A 6,333-nucleotide genomic window follows, 5' to 3' on the forward strand; every position below is an offset into this window, starting at 1 on the left:
CTCCCATCCTCCTGGGGGTGTGCGTGGGAGGAAGGGGCTTTCTGTGTAATGTGTATGCATGTGTGTGCCTGTGTCTCAAGAAAGGTAAATGGTGTCTATCTGATGAGAAATAATTGGGGAGAATTTAACAATCCTGGGTTATAGATGTTTCATTTCCTATTTTATCGTGGGAGAAAAAGAACTCTTTATTGTCACTGATAGATTTTACATAAAGAGAGATTTTAGCAACAGAGCTTAGTATGGAAGTATTGGTGGTTGGCTGCGACCTGTCAGTGAGGAGCTGGGGTTAACACAGGCTTTTCCTGGAACAGGTGATCCAATGGCTTTGTAGCATCCTAATGTTGCTGGCAATCTTTTCCATGATAAATGTGCCATTAGAGACGGCTTGCCCATCATGCCCATGTGTGTTACCTGTGGCAGCATTCTATTGCCTGCTGACCCAGAGCTCCGGAAAGGTCCTCTTGTCTTTTTGTTATTTTCAATCCCTTTCCTCTCTCGGTTCTGAAACAAGCAGATGGAAGAGGCTGAGGGCACAGACCTGCAGAAGCCAAATCTGGGTTTCAAAACAATCTCTTTCTTATGCTAAGAAAATAGCATTTGGGTAAATATACAAGTGTTACTATTTTTGCTGAGAATGTCCTTTAACCTCCAGCTGGCTCAAGTTAAACATTAAGCAAAAAGACTTCTTTTTTTTTTTTTTTTTTTTGAAAGGTGTCACCAAGGTATCACCTGTTCTTTATTAAATGTTGTTTAGGAAAGAATATGATGTATCCAGCTGCTACAGATTTTAAGTGGTGCTTTACAGACCTCTGAATTATATTGAGTCAACTCCAGACTATCTCCAAGCAATTAATTCTTAATTTTTTCTATTTTTTTTTTTGGTAATATAGGCAAAACATGTTTATGCAACATTCTACTTTGAATACTAATTTTTTACAACCTTCCATTGTGTTTTTTTTCCTCCTATTTGTTTTCTAAGAAGGAACTCACATGTGCAGCTGTACTCCTTCTTTACAGAAATTAATATTGGGTTACCGAGGCATCTGCATACATTTCAGAAACTACAAAATGAAGGTCCCCAGAACTGGTGTATCCCAGTCGGTTTGAGCATCTCTCCTTTCGCTTTTGCTTAGACCCTGGGCAAGGTTTAGAAGCATTAGAACCGAGAATAGACTGGGAGATCACTTGCAACAAATCTAAATCCGTCAGCACCAGGAGTTTGCCCTTAACAGGGTTTGGTAAAGTAGAAAGTCTCTGTGTTCCGTATACATAGGAAGGTCTGTATGTAGCTAATTACATCCTATTTACTTGACAGTGATTCATCTGCAAGAATTAGTTTCTAATTGACTTGTATAATCAAAGGAGCAAACTTTACCCAATGTCACATTAAAAAAACAAAAACAAACAAAACAACAAAAAGCCTTTTGAATGAAGAAGAGAAGAAAATGGTTTGTCAGGGTTTATACGCAGAAGTAGAAGTTTTCAAAGCATTTCCGATGGGGCTGCAGATTTGAGGATGCAGCATTTTGGCCTTCCACATACAAGACCTGCTTAATGTGCATGTATGTTACTTCTTCTCTTACATATAAATTATGTGCATATATACATATACATGTACAGGTACATGTACCCGTACATACACTTATATAAATGCTTAAATCCATCAGACAATTAGGGATTAGTGGATCCTTAATTGTGAGGATTCCAGAAACACTGTGTTTATCTGAAGAATTTTCAAAACTGTTTTTCTCTCATCCCACCCCAAGAAGGTGGAACACATTTTGGGGTCCTGCACAGTCCTTTAAATGTGTCCGGTTTTGCCCCTAAATCAATGCAGCGCGGCTGATCCATGTCAGAAAGAAAGTTAAACGCCGACTTTGAAAGCAGAGCAACCTTCCCGTGGCCCTCCTTCACTTTCAAACGCAGCATGCGCTTGACTATGAACCTTGAAAGCTTTCATCAAACTATTTTACTTTTTCTGTTCACAAAATTCACAAAGAGCTGTTTTGTAATCCCTTCTCCTATGCCTCTCCCATCCCCCTGCCCCACCAACTCCTTCCTGGTTCTGTCCTAAATTTTGCCTCAGGGGAGTAAACAACAACCGTATTCAATTTCTCTTTCCGAATGTATAAGCCAACACAGAGAGCTTTTATTACAAGGAAAGAAATCAAATCATTGTCACCTAAAGTGCTAATTATGTCTGATAAATGTATGGCATACACTTAATGCAAAGAGCTTAGGAAATGATACACCTTAGGTAATTACAGTGACCAACATGGCACCATCAATCTGCTTTTTTTTTTTCAAATCTCTGTTCATTTGGGTGGCTCTATTTTTATTAAATGGCTTTCCAAAGTCTCAGCAGCCCCCGTTGCTGATAATAGGGAAACTCGCAGTAAGTATTTTGGAACTCTTGTGTCACTTTTTGTTTTTAATGACTGTTACACAATACACGCCCAGATGCATGTACACAGAGGGCCGTGAACCACAAACAGCAGTAACATTCTGATATGTCCCTTTGGGGCATGCAAGTGCGGTGGAAGGCTGTTTGCCTATCCTTTGCGTCCCTAATAAAATCTTCCATGGGGTAATACCTGGGTGTGGGTAGTTCAGAGAGCCTGTAACAGCATCCCTAGAGATATTAAGGGCTTAAGAATAGGTGCTACCCCGGGACCTCCTGTGACAACACTGCAAAATGACTCTATCTATTCACTAGGAAAAGCCAGCCTGCTTTCTGGAGCCAACTCGTACTCAGGATCAATCAAATCTGACACTTTAAAACAACAGAAATAAAAGTAGGTTGTAAGTTAACCAGGGCACACTGGTTTTCTTTGATGCTGTAGTAGAGTCCTTTTTGTATTGTTTTTTGTTTTTTGTTTTTGTTTGTTTCTTTTTGAGACAGGGTTTCTCTATGTAGCTCTGGCTGTCCTGGAACTCACTCTGTAGACCTGGCTGGCCTCAAACTCAGAAATCCACCTGCCTCTGCCTCCCAAGGGCTGAGATTAAAGGCATGTGCCACCATTGCCCGGCTTGCAGTAGAGTCCTTGTTCGTGGCCCTGGTGGACAGGTAGGGCCTGCCTATGTGCAGGGCTGTGTGTGCCAAGCACCCGGACTCACTGGCCCAGGGAGCGCTCAGATTGTTGCTTTGCTTTTGTGCTATGAGCCCTCTGGGTGTTGTCCCTTAGCTACCCCAAAAGGTGCACCCAGCGGCACAGTACGCACCTGAATGATGTCCTTACCACAGATGAGTGCAGGCCATGCCTCCTCCCGTGGTTTTTCTCTTTTCTCCTTACTTTCCACCCCTCCATTCCTCCCTCCTTAAATTCTCTCACCTCTTCACCAGCTCAGTTCCTCTTCGCCTACCTCTGTGCTCACCTTCGAGACCCCCCTCCTTGATGCTTTCTTTTTACCCTGGGAAATATTTTCTGGATATTTAAGAGAAAATGACTCATTCTAACTATGGGGAGATGGTAGAGAGAGGGGTCCCAAATTCTCCTACTTCCTCGTGCTTGTCTTTCTTTTGAGGAGGGTACAGGGCTGAGTGGATAGTTGCCTTTATGCAAACAGAGTGACACTCCATCACACCACTCACTTCAGGTTTTTGTCTTAAATCTTTTAGAGTTGGGAGGAGAGCTGGGGCAGGAGGACAGCTCTGTTGAAGAACCTTGTTCCCAGCCTTCCCTACTTAAAAAAAAAAAAAATCGTAGAACATAAAGACTATGCTAGAATTCATTGTTTCATTTATTACAGGGCTGTGTAAGTAAATCTGGGAAGAAGTGTCTTTTTCTAGAATCTTCTTTTTCTTACTCTTTGTTTAGAGTGAGCACCCTGCTAAATTTGTAAATTGCCAGTTCATTTCAGCCTGCTTTCAAAAAGTTGCTTTAGGACTGTATCAGGTCTGGTCTGGTTAAAATACAGTAACATGTTTGGACTTCCTTAGTTGGATTCTCAGTACATGATGGTTTGTAATAAAGAAAACCAGGAGGAATTTCAGTCTAGCTTGGAAAATTCTCAAGGACTTGGGACTATTTTAAGAAGGGTTCCATGATGAGAAGGAGTAGGATTCCTCGAAATTCATTAGTTCTAGCTGAACAAATTTAATTACATTAGTCAGAAGGATAAATACGAAGTTGGTTATAAAGCTGTATTCTCATGGTAGAAGCTATATGTCCTTCTGGTGATGTAGTAATAAGCATTAGAAAACTGACTTTATTCACACATTCTATTCCCTAAAACAGGAAAAGAGAACTATGTTTTCCAAATTATATTGTCATAGGTGCAAAGCAAATATTAAAGTATTCAGACTAATTCTGTTTAGTGACATACACCCCACAGAGACAGAACATGTATACACCCCACAGAGACAGAGCATGTATATACCCCACAGATACAGAGCATGTATACACCCCACAGAGACAAAGCATATACACACCCTGTAGAGACAGAGCATGTATACACCCCACAGAGACAAAGCATATATACACCCTGCAGTGGCATAGTATATATACACTTCACAGAGACAGAGCATACATATATCCCAGAGAGATGAAGCATATATACACCCCACAGAGGCAGAGCATATGTACACCCTACAGAGACGGGCAATATACACCCTACAGAGACAGAACATGTATATACCCTATAAAGACAGGGCATATATACACTCCACAGAGACAGAGCATGTATTCACCCCACAGAGACAGAGCATGTATTCACCCCACAGAGACAGAGCATGTATATAGCACACATACACACACACACACACACACACACACACACACACATGTATATACATACCCCACAGAGACAGAGCATGTATATAGCATATATAGCATATATATATACATATGTATATATATGTGTGTGTATATATATATATATATATATATATATATATATCTCCCACAGAGACAGAGCATGTATACTCCACAGATACAGAGCATATATATATATATATATATATATATATATATATATACCCCCATAGAGACAGAATATGTATATACCCTACAGAGACAGAGTATATATATCCCACAGAGACAGAGCACATATAAACCCTGCAGAGATAGAGCATATATTTCTAGAAGCTGCACACAGATCTTTATAGTAGCAGCATTCATACCAGCATAAACTGAGAAGCAATCAGATGCCTATCAGCTGACAAGTGGATAAAGAAATGGTGGTATATCATAAAATGAAATAATGCACAGCCATGAAAATGAGTGACATACTGACATGTGATATAATGATTGACATACTGGTATGTGAAATACTGTGGATAGCCCTCAAACACATCATGGTTAGTCAGAGAAACCACATCCCGAAGAGAACATTATCATATACTTCATTGAGTCTAGGCAAATTTTTAGATTGAAAGTAGCCTCAAGGTTCGGGTTTCTTCAGAGCATGAGAGAATGTTCTAAAATTGATTGTGGTGATGCTTGTACAGCTTCTACTGTGAATGCACCAAAGGTCCATGGGGTTGTTCATTTTAGATGTGTGTGTGTGTGTGTGTGTGTGTGTTGTAGTGTAGTGGTTATACGTCAGAATAGCAGTCAGAACTGAGTTTAAGATTTGTACTCTGTTTAGAAACACCAACTAGCAAAGAAAACCACCACATTACTTCTGCAAAGGAAAACATCTTACCTAAAGGGACTTCGTGCTTTGTGTAGAATCAAATTCCAAGCTAGTGCTTGGTGGAGCTGTGCTAATCAGTATTTAATCCTGGCCCTTCCACTTCCATCAGGAAAACAACAGCAGCAGCAGCAGCAGCAGCAGCGGCAACAACAACCCCTCAATATTGTATTGTGTGGCAGACACTCTGGAAATGGTGTTTCTAACATTTTGATAGGAAACATTTCTGAACTTCAGAAAGATAAAACTTGGGTCTACCACATTTAAAAAATACATACGGTCCTTTAAGTCTTTCGGCTGCCTTGGAGTATTGTTAAAATGTCTTACTTTAAATTGTGCCTTGAAGTCATCTCTAGGAATTGATAGGGCTGGTCTTTTCATTCTATTATCTTTTTAGAATGAAATTTAGCACACCCAAGAAAATCAAACAGTGTACTCTTTCTCTCTCACACACACCTTTCATCAAGCTATTGGGTAATCCCCATTCCCTGTGTCTCTACCACAAGATGTGGGACAGGTTCACTCCCTCCCGAAAGTCCCCATAAGTTTCTCTCCAGTCTAGCCTTTCCATTACACCAGAGATCTGTGACCATCCAATGACATTGTTTAAACACTTGCCACATGCATGTTGCTCTCAGAGCAGTAGGATTGTCTGCCAGGTTGTTAGCATCCTATAATATAAACTATATATATATATAT

The sequence above is a fragment of the Mastomys coucha genome, unplaced genomic scaffold, assembly GCF_008632895.1.
Source record: "Mastomys coucha isolate ucsf_1 unplaced genomic scaffold, UCSF_Mcou_1 pScaffold22, whole genome shotgun sequence".
Lineage (NCBI taxonomy): Eukaryota > Metazoa > Chordata > Mammalia > Rodentia > Muridae > Mastomys > Mastomys coucha.